This window comes from Trachypithecus francoisi, unplaced genomic scaffold (assembly GCF_009764315.1).
Source record: "Trachypithecus francoisi isolate TF-2019V2 unplaced genomic scaffold, Tfra_2.0 Lachesis_group11, whole genome shotgun sequence".
NCBI lineage: Eukaryota > Metazoa > Chordata > Mammalia > Primates > Cercopithecidae > Trachypithecus > Trachypithecus francoisi.
Genome location: NW_022681456.1, coordinates 88,271,736 through 88,285,246, shown reverse-complemented (window position 1 = coordinate 88,285,246; position 13,511 = coordinate 88,271,736). Strand labels below are relative to the sequence as shown.

General features: G+C 38.8%; 1 protein-coding gene across 4 annotated transcripts in view; it reads right to left on the bottom strand.

Moving 5' to 3' along the window:
• Positions 1-13,511, bottom strand: part of SLC38A1 (solute carrier family 38 member 1) — an 87,222-nt gene that overhangs the window by 67,416 nt on the left and 6,295 nt on the right. Inside the window, exon 2 of one of the 4 annotated variants that reach the window (XM_033222326.1) lies at positions 4,899-5,026. The exons of the other annotated variants lie outside the window; for them this stretch is intronic. The gene's annotated coding sequence lies outside the window, so the exon portion shown is untranslated. The remainder of the gene's footprint in view (positions 1-4,898; positions 5,027-13,511) is intronic. 4 annotated transcript variants of the gene reach the window in all.

Here is a 13,511-nt window from a genome sequence, read left to right as displayed (position 1 = left end):
GAGGCCAGCATCATCATGATACCACAGCCTGGCAGAGACACACACACAAAAAGAGAATTTTAGGCCAATATCCCTGAGGAACATTGATGCGAAAATCCTCAATAAAATACTGGCAAACCGAATCCAGCAGCACATCAAAAAGTTTATCCACCATGATCAAGTTGGCTTCATCTCTGGGATGCAAGGCTGGTTCAACATATGCAAATCAATAAACATAATCCATCACATAAACAGAACCAACGACAAAAACCACATGATTACCTCAACAGATGCAGAAAAGGATTCTGACAAAATTCAACAGCGCTTCAGGCTAAAAACTCTCAATAAACTGGGCATTGATGGAACGTTTCTCAAAATAATAAGAGCTATTTATGACAAACCTACAGCCAATATCATACTGAATGGGCAAAAACTGGAAGCATTCCCTTTAAAAACTGGCACAAGACAGGGATGCCCTCTCTCACCACTCCTATTGAACATAGTGTTGAAGTTCTGGCTAGGGCAATCAGGCAAGAGAAAGAAATAAAGTGTACTCAATTGGAAAAGAGGAAGTCAAATTGTCCCTGTTTGCAGAGGAGATGGTTGTGTATTTAGAAAACCCTATCATCTCAGCCCAAAGCTTATCCTTAAGCTGATAAGCAACTTCAGCAAAGTCTCAGGATACAAAATCAACGTGCAAAAATCACAACCATTCCCATACACCAATAACAGACAAACAGAGCCAAATCATAAGTGAACTCCCATTCACAATTGCTACAAAGACAATAAAATACCTAGGAATCCAACTTACAAGGGATGTCAAGGACCTCTTCAAGGAGAACTACAAACCACTGCTCAATGAAATAAAAGAGGACACAAACAAATGGAAGAACATTCCATGCTCATGGACAGGAAGAATCAATATTGTGAAAATGGCCATACTGCCCAAGGTAATGTATAAATTCAATGCCATCCCCATCAAACTATCAATGACTTTCTTCACAGAATTGGAGAAAAAAAAACTACTTTAAAGTTCATATGGAACCAAAAAAGAGCCCTCATTGCCAAGACAATCCTAAGAAAAAAAGAACAAAGCTGGAGGCATCATGCTACTTGACTTCAAACTATACTACAAGGCTACAGTAAACAAAACAGCATGGGACTGGTACCAAAACAGATATATGGATCAATGGAACAGAACAGAGGCCTCAGAATTAACACCACACATCTATAACCATCTGATCTTTGACAAACCTGACAAAAACAATCAATGAGAAAAGGATTCCCTATTTAATAAATAGTGCTAGGAAAACTGGCTAGCCATATGCAGAAAGCTGAATCTGGATCCCTTCCTTACATGTTGTACAAAAATTAATTCAAGATGGATTAAAGACCTAAATGTTAGACCTGAAACCATAAAAACCCTAGAAGAAAACCTAGGTAATACCATTCAGGACATATGCATGGGCAAGGACTTCATGACTAAAACACCAAAAGCAATGGCAACAAAAGCCAAAATAGACAAATGGGAGCTCATTAAACTAAAGAGCTTCTGTACAGCCAAAGAAACTACCATCAGAGTGAACAGGCAACCTACAGAATGAGAGAAAAATCTTTGCAATCTACCCATTTGACAAAGGGCTCATATCCAGAATCTACAAAGAACATAAATAAATTTTCAAGAAAAAAACAAACAACCCCAACAAAAAGTGGGCAAAGGATATGAACAGACACTTCTCAAAAGAAGACATTTATGGAGCCAACAGACACATGAAAAAAATGCTCATTATCACTGGTCATCAGAGAAATGCAAATCAAAACCACAATGAGATACCATCTCACGCCAGTTAGAATGGCAATCATTAAAAAGTCAGGAAACCACAGATGCTGGAGAGGATGTGGAGAAATAAGAACGCTTTTACACTGTTGGTGGGAGTGTAAATTAGTTCAACCATTGTGGAAGACAAGACAGTGTGACGATTCCTCAAGGATCTAGAACTAGAAATACCGTTTGACTCAGCCATCCCATTACTTGGTATATACCCAAAGGATTATAAATCATGCTACTATAAAGACATATGCACACATATGTTTATTGTGGCACTATTCACAACAGGAAAGACTTGGAACCAACCCAAATGTCCATCAATGATAGACTGGATTAAGAAACTGTGGCACATATACACCATGGAATAGTATGCAGCCATAAAAAAGGATAAGTTCATGTCCTTTGAAGGGAAAGGGATGAAGCTGGAAACCATCATTCTGAGCAAACTATCACAAGAACAGAAAACCAAATACTGCATGTTCTCACTCATAGGTGGGAATTGAACAATGAGAACACTTGGACACAGGGAGGGGAACATCACACACCAGGGCCTGTCATGGGATGGGGGCCTGGGGGAGGGATAGCATTAGGAGAAATACCCAATGTAAATGATGAGTTAATGGGTGCAGCAAACTAACATGGCACATGTATACTTATGTAACAAACCTGCATGTTGTGCACATGTACCCTAGAACTTAAAGTATAATATATATATTCATTCTTTATTAATAAATGCTAATTTATTTATTAAAAATGAATACATGAATGAATTAACTAATATAGATTTGGTAGAAAAGTTAGAAAATACAATTTTTCAAATGGAATAATACAAGCAAAAAGAAAAAAGTTCACCTGTTATCTCAGCAAGCAGCGACGATCACTGTATATATATTGTTGTATGGCCTTCCATGTTTTTTCTATGCACATAGAAATGTTATTTGCATGTGCATTGCAGCATTATTCACAATAGCCAAGATATGGAAACAATCTAAGTGCCCATGGATGTGAATGGATAAGAAACACATGCGCATATAAAATAGAATGTTATTCAACCTTAAAAAAGAAGGGGATCCTCTCATTTGCCACAACATGGATGAATCTGTAGGACACATAATGGTATGTAAAATAAGCCAGAAACAGAAAGAAAAATACTACAGGATCTCATGTATACATGGTATCTTTTTTTGAAAAAAAAAAAAAAAGTAATACACAGACATAGAGAATAAAACAGGTGTTACAAAGAGTTTGGGGAGGAAATGTGGAAATGTAGGTCAAAGGATATAAACTTGCAGATATGTAGGATGAATAAGTCTAGGGAGCAAATGAACAACATGAGGACTGTAGTTAATACAGTTTGAGTATTCCTTATCAAAAATGTTTGAGACCAGAGGTGTTACAAGAAAGGGGTCCTGATCTGGATCCCATAAAAGGGTTCTTGGATCTCATGCAAGAAAGAATTCAGGGCAAGCCCACAGTGCAAAGCAAAAGCAAGATTATTAAGAAAGTAAAGAAATAAAAGAATGGCTACTCCATAGACAGAGCAGCTCCAAGGGCTGCTGGTTGCCCATTTTTATGGTTATTTCTTGATGATATGCTAAACAAAGAGTGGATTGTTCATGCCTCCCCTTTTTAGACCATACAGGGCAACTTCCAGATGTTGCCATGGCATTTGTAAACTGTCATGGCACTGGTGGGAGTGGAGCAGTGAGGAGGACCAGAGGTCACTCTCATCACCATCTTGGTTTTGGTGAGTTTTAGCCAGCTTCTTTACTGCAACCTGTTTTATCATTAAGGCCTTTACGACCTGTACTTTGTGCTAACGTCCTATCTCATTCTGTGACTTAGAATGCTTTAACCATCTGGAAATGCAGCTCAGTAGCTTAGCCTCATTTTACTCAGCTCCTATTTAAGATGGAGTTGCTCTGGTTCACATGCCTCTGACATTTCCCCCCTTCCTTTTATAACAGAACCTTTCATCCTAAGGGTTGCAAAGGGATGAAGATCCATCTCTAGTAACTTCTTTGGGCTGGATAGGAGTGATGGTATTCCTGCCTAACTATGAAATATCTTGTGTTCAGAGTAGAGAGGAGCTCAGTCAGAAAGCATCAGTATGGTGAGGGACATTGATGACTCTTAAGTTCTGACAAAAAGTGATATTTGGAAGACTAATAAGTGTTCAATTTAAGAAAACGTTGAGTAAGCTTATCCTTATTCCTATACAGAGTGCAATAACAATGTATTCCACAAGAGTAAAGCAAAATAAGTAAAATTATCTCAAGTAAACTAAATTATAAGGCTTTCCAAATTATAAGGGCAGCTGTTGGAACCAAGCTGAGATGACCTTGCTAGATGATTCCATTATGTCCAGAATTAGAATATTGATCCAGATTTTTACATTACTCATCTGCCTTGTTTCTTCTGAGCAACAGCTAGAGATCACTGGTTGGTTCACAGGAATAAGAAGGGTTAGCCTAAATTGCAGCAACTAACTTAAAAGCAACTGATGAGACTAGAATTTAATAACAAGTGTAGCATAGCTCTTGAAACACAGTTTCTCTCTCCAGTTTCCCATTTTTTACTAAAGACAAGTCATAGTAACACTGATTTGCTTTATTATACTTGGCCTGATTTTTTTGTATAAAGTGCAGCAAGAATAATTATTTTTCACATAAGCCTTTTGTAATTTGACTTTGATGGAACTCTGCTCCATAGAAGGAATCTCAGATAAGACTTTTTTAGAACCAAGCCTTGCAATGAGTTTGAACCCTCAAAACACCTATGAGTAGGGTAAATTTCTCTCCTTTTGAGGTCCCAAGATAACTTGGGACTCCTGGACCTATTAGAAAGTGGCATTCTTACAATAGGTTAGAAACCCTGTACAGGGACTGTGTAGGCAAATATGAGGCCAGTTCCCCAAAGGGATTTTATTGGCTTTACAAGTCAAGTTTGATTCCTCAAAGGAAAGCATGCTATTCCAGTCAAAGCCTTGGTAAAATAACCAGTTTCTCCAATCGTGTTCTGTTACAATAGAAAACAGATTCTTACTGCACTTATGCAAATAACTATATTGCTAAAAGTTAAGAATACTCACAGATAGTTTCCAGATTCTGGAGAAATCAGGTAGAGAGAAACAAACATGCTCCAAATTTTGTTCAGAGGAGTATACTTTACATGATTGCTACAAGCTGTAAATAGCTCAAAAGAAAAGTTTCCTTGACTCTGAAAAACAAAACAAAGGGTCAGCAACATTTTAAGCAAAGTCAAAAGATTACTTTAGTCTTCTATTGTTTCGGTTAATTTAGTTAATCCTGTTCTGCTTGATATTCATGAACATTTCACCTCTCTATGAGAGTTCTGAAAGTTTTTTCTTCTATTCTAATGTCACAATTTCCAAAGTTATCAGAAGCTTGCATTTTAGGACATCTGTCAAAGTCCTATTGTTGATTATAAAACCGTCTTTTAAAGAGGATTAAAACAAGAATGATTGTCTGTGGATGAAAAAATCTTTTAGAACAGCCACTATTAAAGCCACGATTGACTAGGAAATTTGGGGTACCTCTGTGCACACAATAATTTCATGTAACAATTATAATTATTAATAGCATACACTAAGTTGTATCAGAATTGTAGCAGTTTCCCATTATTTTGGAACACATACCAGTAGCGTATATATATGAATATAGCCCAAAGAAAACCAAACACCATTTTATATTTGATAATGCTTCCTACATAACTCTTATACCAAAAAAGCCAAATGTCTCTGTTGCATTAGTGCATTATTGATGTCAAACCTAATTCTTAATGAAACCTTACAAATAAAGTATTTCATCTTAATCAGTTTGACCATATGGTAAGATTTTCATAAACCTTTTATAAGCCTTTACAAATTTTTGTTAAAGAGCACAGCATGAGATGGTTTTTCCTCTAAGAAAAACCTGTTGTGTTTTTATTCCAATGTTTAACTTATGGAAAAACTGAATAATAATACCCCTTTAGTTTTAGCCAATGTCCACATACAGAATCTTTTTTTACAAGATTTGTTTTTTACACACTTTCCATAACTTGCTTAAACCTTTGGCTTTATTCTATCTAACTTAAAACAATTCTTTAATCCTTTAATTTGGGCAAGAAAAATCCACATTCCCATACGTTCTTATAATCTTTCACCAAAAACACATTTCACTTTTCTTACACACTTTGCATGTAGAACTGTTTTTTCAGTAGTCTTAATTATATGTTACAATGCTAACTCTTTTACTTTTGATGAAAACTTTGGTAAGTTTGGGATTTTAATTATGTACTTGGTGTGCAGCCTAGGACAACACACAGAAATGCAGATAAGGGCTGACTTTTTCCAGCATAGCTACAGTGTGTGGCTAACTCCACATGTCCCTTGCCTTATCTAGAATCTAATGCTCCAAAGTAGCCAAAGTAGGTAAATTGAACAATTTTCAAAGTCAAAGGGCCAGGTGTGGTGGCTCAGGCCTGTAATCCCAGCACTTTGGGAGGCCGAGGCTGGTGGATCACGAAGTCAGGAGATCGAGACCATCCTGGCTAACATGGTGAAACCCCATCTCTACTAAAATTACAAAAACTTAGCCATGTGTGGTGGCGGGTGACTGTAGTCCCAGCTACTCAGGAGGCTGAGGCAGGAGAATGGCGTGAACCTGGGAGGCAGAGCTTGCAGTGAGCCGAGATTGCACCACTGCACTACAGTCTGGGCAACAAAGTGAGGCTCCGTCTCAAAAAAAAAAAAGTCAAAGCGGCAGTTTACGACCTTAAGGCATTTAGCAAACTTAATATCTGACCTGCATAATTTAGACCAAATGTCTTCATTTTACCAATAATCTTTAAAACTGTTTTTATTTCCCAAAGATTACTTAAGTCACATGAACTAAAAGGCATTACACTTTTTACTTATGTGACAAAATATTTGATTTGAACTTATTATTATTAAACCTATTAATTTAGGTTCTTTTATATTACACACACATAATACATATAAATACATAGACAAATAGAAGACAAAGGATGATCCCTTAAGCTGGGAATTCAATCCCGAACCTGGGCTGCCATTGTAATGGCAGAGAACAAGAGAAAGTACTGCCATGTGTTTGCAAGGTCAAGCTCCCAAGGACTGACCAGAAGGAAACCTCATCCAGTTTGCACACACACACATACACAAAACACACACACACACACACACACACACAGAGAGAGAGAGAGACCAGAAGTCTGGCTGGTAAGAAATTCTTACCCTTTTTCCAGCATGCCAGGCTTCTGGGTTCCCTCTCCCTGAGACCTGGCTGGCTGCATCACTGCCCTGGGGGCCAAGCGGGAACACAAAGGATGATCATCTTTTTCCATCTGGCCAGAACAAAATATGTGTGACAAAACATAGACACTAGCCACTCTGCTTAACACCCAATATCAAACTGGCAAGGCTCAAACTTGCCCCCATCATTGTTAACCCAACCTCCAACCAAGAGTTTCAACATGTGGTCTTGGGTAAGATGGTCACCCTGAGTAATAGAAAAGATAAGAAAGGGAAAGGAGAGAGAGAAAAACGTTGCCTGTGGCAGGGTGGAGAAGGCGAAATGCTCAAGGAGGCCAGAGAAAGACCCACCCATTGCAGCACCACTGAAAAGTTCAGCAGGTCACTTGTCAGTCAAGAAGTGATCTTTTGCAGCAGTCCCATCAGCTCTCAAGTTTCCCCTTTTAGGGAGGAAAAAGCACTCCATGTCCCAAGATTCTGTACATGCCTAATCCTGTCACCCACAGCCATCAGCAGAGACTGCCAGGCAGATTAATCCAAAGGGAATAGCAGTTAACAGGCCATAGTACCAAGCCCATTCTTAGCCTAGGACTTCATGAGAAGTACTTTACTGAGAGGGATTTCTAACACCTAAATCTTGGAAGGATTTCTAACCCTCCAAATTTGGGCCTCTAACCCATTATGGTCAAGTGTCCTTGCTTTTTTATCAAGAGGACCCTTTAACCATCTCTGTCTTAGGAGAAACTCTAACTCTCCTAAGTTGGGCCTCTAACCCAATCCCATTCTTTACCCAGGTACCCCATCACTTACCCAAAGTCGGCTGATCAGTCTATTGCCTTTGGGTTGGGAAGCTTCTTCAGTATTGTACCTTCAGGGTTTGGCAGAAAAATGTTACCAGACCCCACCACTTACTCAAAGTTAGCTTTTGGGTTGGGTGGTTCCCTCACTAGTTGCTTCTGTGGTGGCCAGAAAGATATTACAGGACCGCACCACTTACCCAAAGCTAGCCTTTGGATCAGGGGTTTCCTCACAATATTCGCTTCCACGGTCTCCAGAAAGATGTTACAAGACTCCAACACTTACTGGGGGTTTCTGCACTATAGCCCCTTCGTCGTTGCCAGAAAGATATTAAGGAAAAGGGTCCCAATCCAGACCCCAAAAGAGGAGGTTCTTAGATCTCGCATAAGAAAGAATTCAGGATGAGTCCATAGAGTAAAGTGAAAGCAAGTTTATTAAGAAAGTAAAAGAACAAAAGAATGGCTACTCCATAGACAGAGCAGCTCCAAGACAGAGCAGATCAGCTGCTGGTTGCTGATTATGGTTATTTCTTAATGATTTGCTAAACAAGGGGTGAGTTATTCATGCTTCCCATTTTTACACCATATAAGGTTCCTGACATTGCCATGGCATTTGTAAGCTGTCATGGTGCTGGTGGGAGTGTAGCAGTGAGGAGGACCAGAGGTCATTCTCATCATCATCTTGATTTTGGTGGGTTTTAGCAATCTTCTTTACTGCAACCTGTTTTATCAGCAAGGTCTTTATGACCTGTATTTTGTGCTGACCTCCTATCTCATTCTGTGACTTAGAATGCCTTAACCATCTGGAAATGCAGCTCAGTACGTCTCAGCCTCATTTTACCCAGCTCCTATTTAAGATGGAGTTGCTCTGGTTCACATGCCTCTGACAGAAGTAGTTCAGATTTTGGATTTTTTGGATTTTGGAATATTTGCATACATATTATAAGATACACTGGGATGAGACCCAAGTCCAAACTTGAAATTCATTTGTTTCGTATACACCTTACAAATATACCTTAAAGGCATTTTACATAATATTTTTAATAAAGACAAAGTTTTCACTGCAGTTTGACGGTGACCTATCACAGGAGGTTAGATGTAAAATGTTCTACTTGGGCATCATGTCAGTGCTCAAAGAGTTTTAGGTTTTGGAACATTGCGGGTGTTGGACTTTTTGAATGTGTTTACCTATTTATTTATGTATGTATTTATTGAGATGAAATCCCGCTCTGTCACCCAGGCTGGAGTGCAGTGATGAGATCTCTGCTCACTGCAACCTCTGCCTCCCAGGTTCAAGAGAATCTCCTGGCTCAGCCTCCCGAGTACCTGGAATTACAGGCACATGACATCATGCCCAGCTAATTTTTGTATTTTCAGTGGAGTTGGGGTTTCACCATATTGGCCAGGCTGGTCTTGAACTTCTAACCTCAGATGATCCACCTAACTCAGCCTCCCAAAGTGCTGGGATTACAGGTGTGAGCCACCGTACCCAGCCAGGGTTTTGGATTTTTGGATTAGGAATGTTATATCTGTATATATCTGTAATACTGTATTGTATATTTGGGATTTTTGCTAAAAGAGTGGATTTTAGGTGCACTTGCCACAAAAAAGAAGTGACCATGTGAGATGATGGATATATTAATTTTCTTGACTCTAGTAACCATTTTACCATGCATATGTATACCAGAACATCATGTTGCACACCTTAAATACACATAATTTTTAAAGCGGAGAAAGAAAGGGTTAAGCCTAAGGTCAACAATGGTCCTATAATTCTGGGCCAGCTAGTCCCATAACTGACTGTGTCTGTTTACCCACTTGGGGTTCTTGGATTCTCAGGGTTCATAGATGATAGTGATAAGGATCTAAGAACTAATATGTACCTATATTTCAAAAGGCCTCAAACAGGCTAAACAGGTTAACTAAATGGTCAGGTATCCATACTGTTAGCAAGACTGCATTAACTTGATGTGATAATCCTAAATTTTGATTGGCAATTTTATATACGAGTAATAAAAATAGGAAATGAATTAATATATTAAAGTCAACACTCAAAACTCACTAAACAGTATACTTAATATCTGGACTCTGCGTTGCATATAATTTATACTTTAATTAAAATAAAAAATTAAAGCTGATCATCAAAATCTTTGAAAATCTGGGGCTCTTGAAAGGTGGGGAATAATAAAAATGGCCTTTGGTAGTGAAAAACCTGGGAAGCTAGTGAGTGGTCTCAGAAAAATAAGTGGTTTTAGTCTCTTTTTGCCCAAGACTATTGGTTTAACCTGTGCTTAAGGTCCCGGCTCCTCCACTAGGATCTTGTTTCTCTAATTCCTCTCTGCCTTCCCTGACTTCTTGACATCCATCATTCTCAGAGCTCTTTATCTGGAATATAACTCTATCTAGAACCTTGAACTATCACTACACCCCTTTCTTTACTGCTAGCAGTCTCTAAACTACTTACTATTGCCACCACTCCTCTGAAATCATGCCTGATTAGTAAATTCTGGCTCCACCACTTAGGAGCTGTGTAACCCCAGGCAAGAAAGTTAACTTCTCTTTGCCTCAGTTTCCTCATCTGTAAAATGGACTTAAAGAAATACTCATTTGATACAATCATAAAGATTCCACGACTTGGTACATGTGCGGCACTTAGAAGAGTGTCTGGCCGGGGTCTTGTGAGTTACTGTAACCATTGTTCCTGTTTTCTGACTTCTCCCAAATAACTCCACAATGCATCCTCCCAAGAGCTGCTTCTTGGTCTCCTCTGCCAGATCCCTCCTCCTCTCAACTTTCTGTGTAGAAGTAGCTCTCTGGGCCTCCACTCTTCTTGCTCCACACATTCCAAATTCTTTCCTTTTTAGGGCTTCAGGGCTGTAGTGTCAAGTTTCATTCTACAAAAGCATCTTTCAGCTCTTTCTTCCCAGTCTTTTTCACTTTATAAAACTAGAATTCCTTTGCATTATGAAATAGGATCTCCCTCATAAATACAACTTGATCATGATCATGCCACTTAACATATCACATGTTTCTTCATCTGTAAAATGATAGGGCAGGAGGGAGAGGTGATCTCTCAGGTTCTTTCCTTCTCAGAAACATTTCCATAAATTCTTTTCAGACTCCCGCTGCCTTCTGGACTACTCCATTAAGATGTTTGTCATTACCTCAGACTCCACATGCCTAAAGCAGAACGCATCACCTGACCTCACATGCCAGCATTCTATTTCTGTTAAAGATATAATGCACATTCTCTTTGTCACTCAGACTTGAAACTTGGGTATGGCTTTCATACAGCCTCATATCTAATCAGTTGCCAAGTCCTGCCAACATTCCTTCACAAAGTCCCTTTCCTTTCCCTTATTCCTTACAGTTTCACAGCTTGAACTTTGCCACAGTCACTCTCCGCCATGCTACCTCCTGCTTCTTGCCCTCTCCCACCTATAGAGGCAGATTCTTCCTGAAAATACGGTCTTGCACATTCCACTTTCTGCCTTGCCAATCATAACTGTTCCCTCTACAGGATGAGGTCTAACCTCTAGAATCTCAGACAGCTTTCTCTTTAACTTATGCTCCCACTACATTCCTTCTGACTTTCCATTCGTGCAATGGATCTACTCTTACGCAGTTTTCTGCTTTGTTCACACCATGCCCCTGGTCCTGGACACACTCTCTCTACCTTCCCGTGAAGCTTATGCTAACTTAAGTATGACCTTTCTTTCAAAGCCCAGCTTACTTGCTTTTTTAAAAAATTCAAGCCGACTCTTCTGTGATGCCTTTCTCCAATGACCAACCCAGGCATTGCCAAATACCTCCTGAGGGCAGGGAGAGGGACATAATTGCCCCAGTTGAGAACCTGCTTGACTGTTTACCTGTGATGAATTCTTACAGCAGTTTTGTGTACTCACTGGCTTATAGCAAGGGCTCTCATATTTTAGTAATCTTTTTATTTCAATTCCTTGGGGACAAGGACCATACACCTCAAAGGTCTAGTACATGGTGACAATAAACACGTGTTAACAATAAAAATGAGGACTAAATTTAAAAAGAAAGCTATGATCCCCTGCCTGTAGACAATATATTCAGTGAACATCACAAATGCCATCTCCCCATGGAAAACAGAACAAAAATGGGAACATGAAGCAATGTGGATAACCCTAACTCATAGTTTTCATTAAGTTTACCATATAATTTCCTTTGCATTTGATCTGGGCATGTGGGACTTACGTAAAAATACATTTAATATTGTAAAGTACTATACAAATGGAAGGTATTTATCATTACTGTCCCAGCCACTATGCCTGGAATGTTTAAGAATTCTTGGCATGATTTCTAAAAGTCCAGAGAATGAGTTGTATTAAAGAAGTGGTTCTCAACTGGGGACAATTATGTCCCTCTCCCTGCCCCCAGGAGGTGTTTGGCAATGCCTGGAGACATTTTGGGTTGCAATAAGTGAGGGGGTGCTGCAAACATCTAGTTGAGAAAGACCAGGGATGCTGCTAAACATCATACAGTGCACGAGACAGCCATACACAACAAAGAGTTATCTGGCCCCAAATGTCAGTAGTGTGAAGGACAAGAAGCCCTGTGTTAAAGGAAGCTCACAGGGGGTGAGTATGGACCCTCTCTTTGTTGGGCATGGAGATGAACCACTAACTTCCTTGGACAAATTGCCCATTGCATCCTATCTTAACAGGATCCCAACACCTGCTCTTAATTGCTCCATAATTCCTCTTGTCTTCAAGTTCCCATATGACCTTTTAAATGTCTGTTATCAACGTGACCAGCTTATGATGTTGGTAACTAATCTATCTATATTTCAGAACTTTTGAAACTACTCCAATTTATTTAAGACAGAAAATATCAATAAACTCTAAAGTTAATGAGGTCTACCTGTAACTGGATATAGGAGGACAGACTGTATATTACATTTTAAAAAAACACCAAAAGAATTGAATCTTAATTAATTAGAACAGTGAGTGTATATGAGTAGTGTGAATACCAACAAAAATAAAAATATTTCTCATCAATTGAAAATTAATGGATTTAAATAATTACTAAAAACTCATGCAGTTGAAAACAGCCTGGACTATTTCAGCCCTTGAGAAAAATCCCTTTCTTTGCATACATATGTCTTTTGTTCTAAAGATATTTCTGATCAAGGATAGCTATTGTACTAAAAAAGATGGATACAGTTTTGTGTGTTTGTTTTTAAGCCCTAGCTAAGTTATGACTCCTAACAAAATACTCAAGGAAAAACAGAAATAATGAGAACTTTAAAGTTTCTCAAAGTGGTGCATATAAAGAGGATCATTTATAAAAAGAAACCTTAAAAATAGACTTTTATTTGAAAAGAGAAAATGTAATAAAAGACACTATATAATCCAATACCAGATGACGGTTATAGTTTCAGAAAAATTCCTTTCTCCTCTCTGGGTCTCTATCTCCTCACCTTAAAATAAGAAGATTGGATTAATGGCTGCTCTCTCAAAGACCTCTCCCAGTTCTCTGAATTAATGATTCTATACACTATTTCTTAATGGATCACTGTCAAAGATAAGAAGGTGGACTTGTAGACAAATCTCTTGAATAGTTGCCTTGGTAGGCCAGTAGGCCTCAGGTCTAACAGGACACT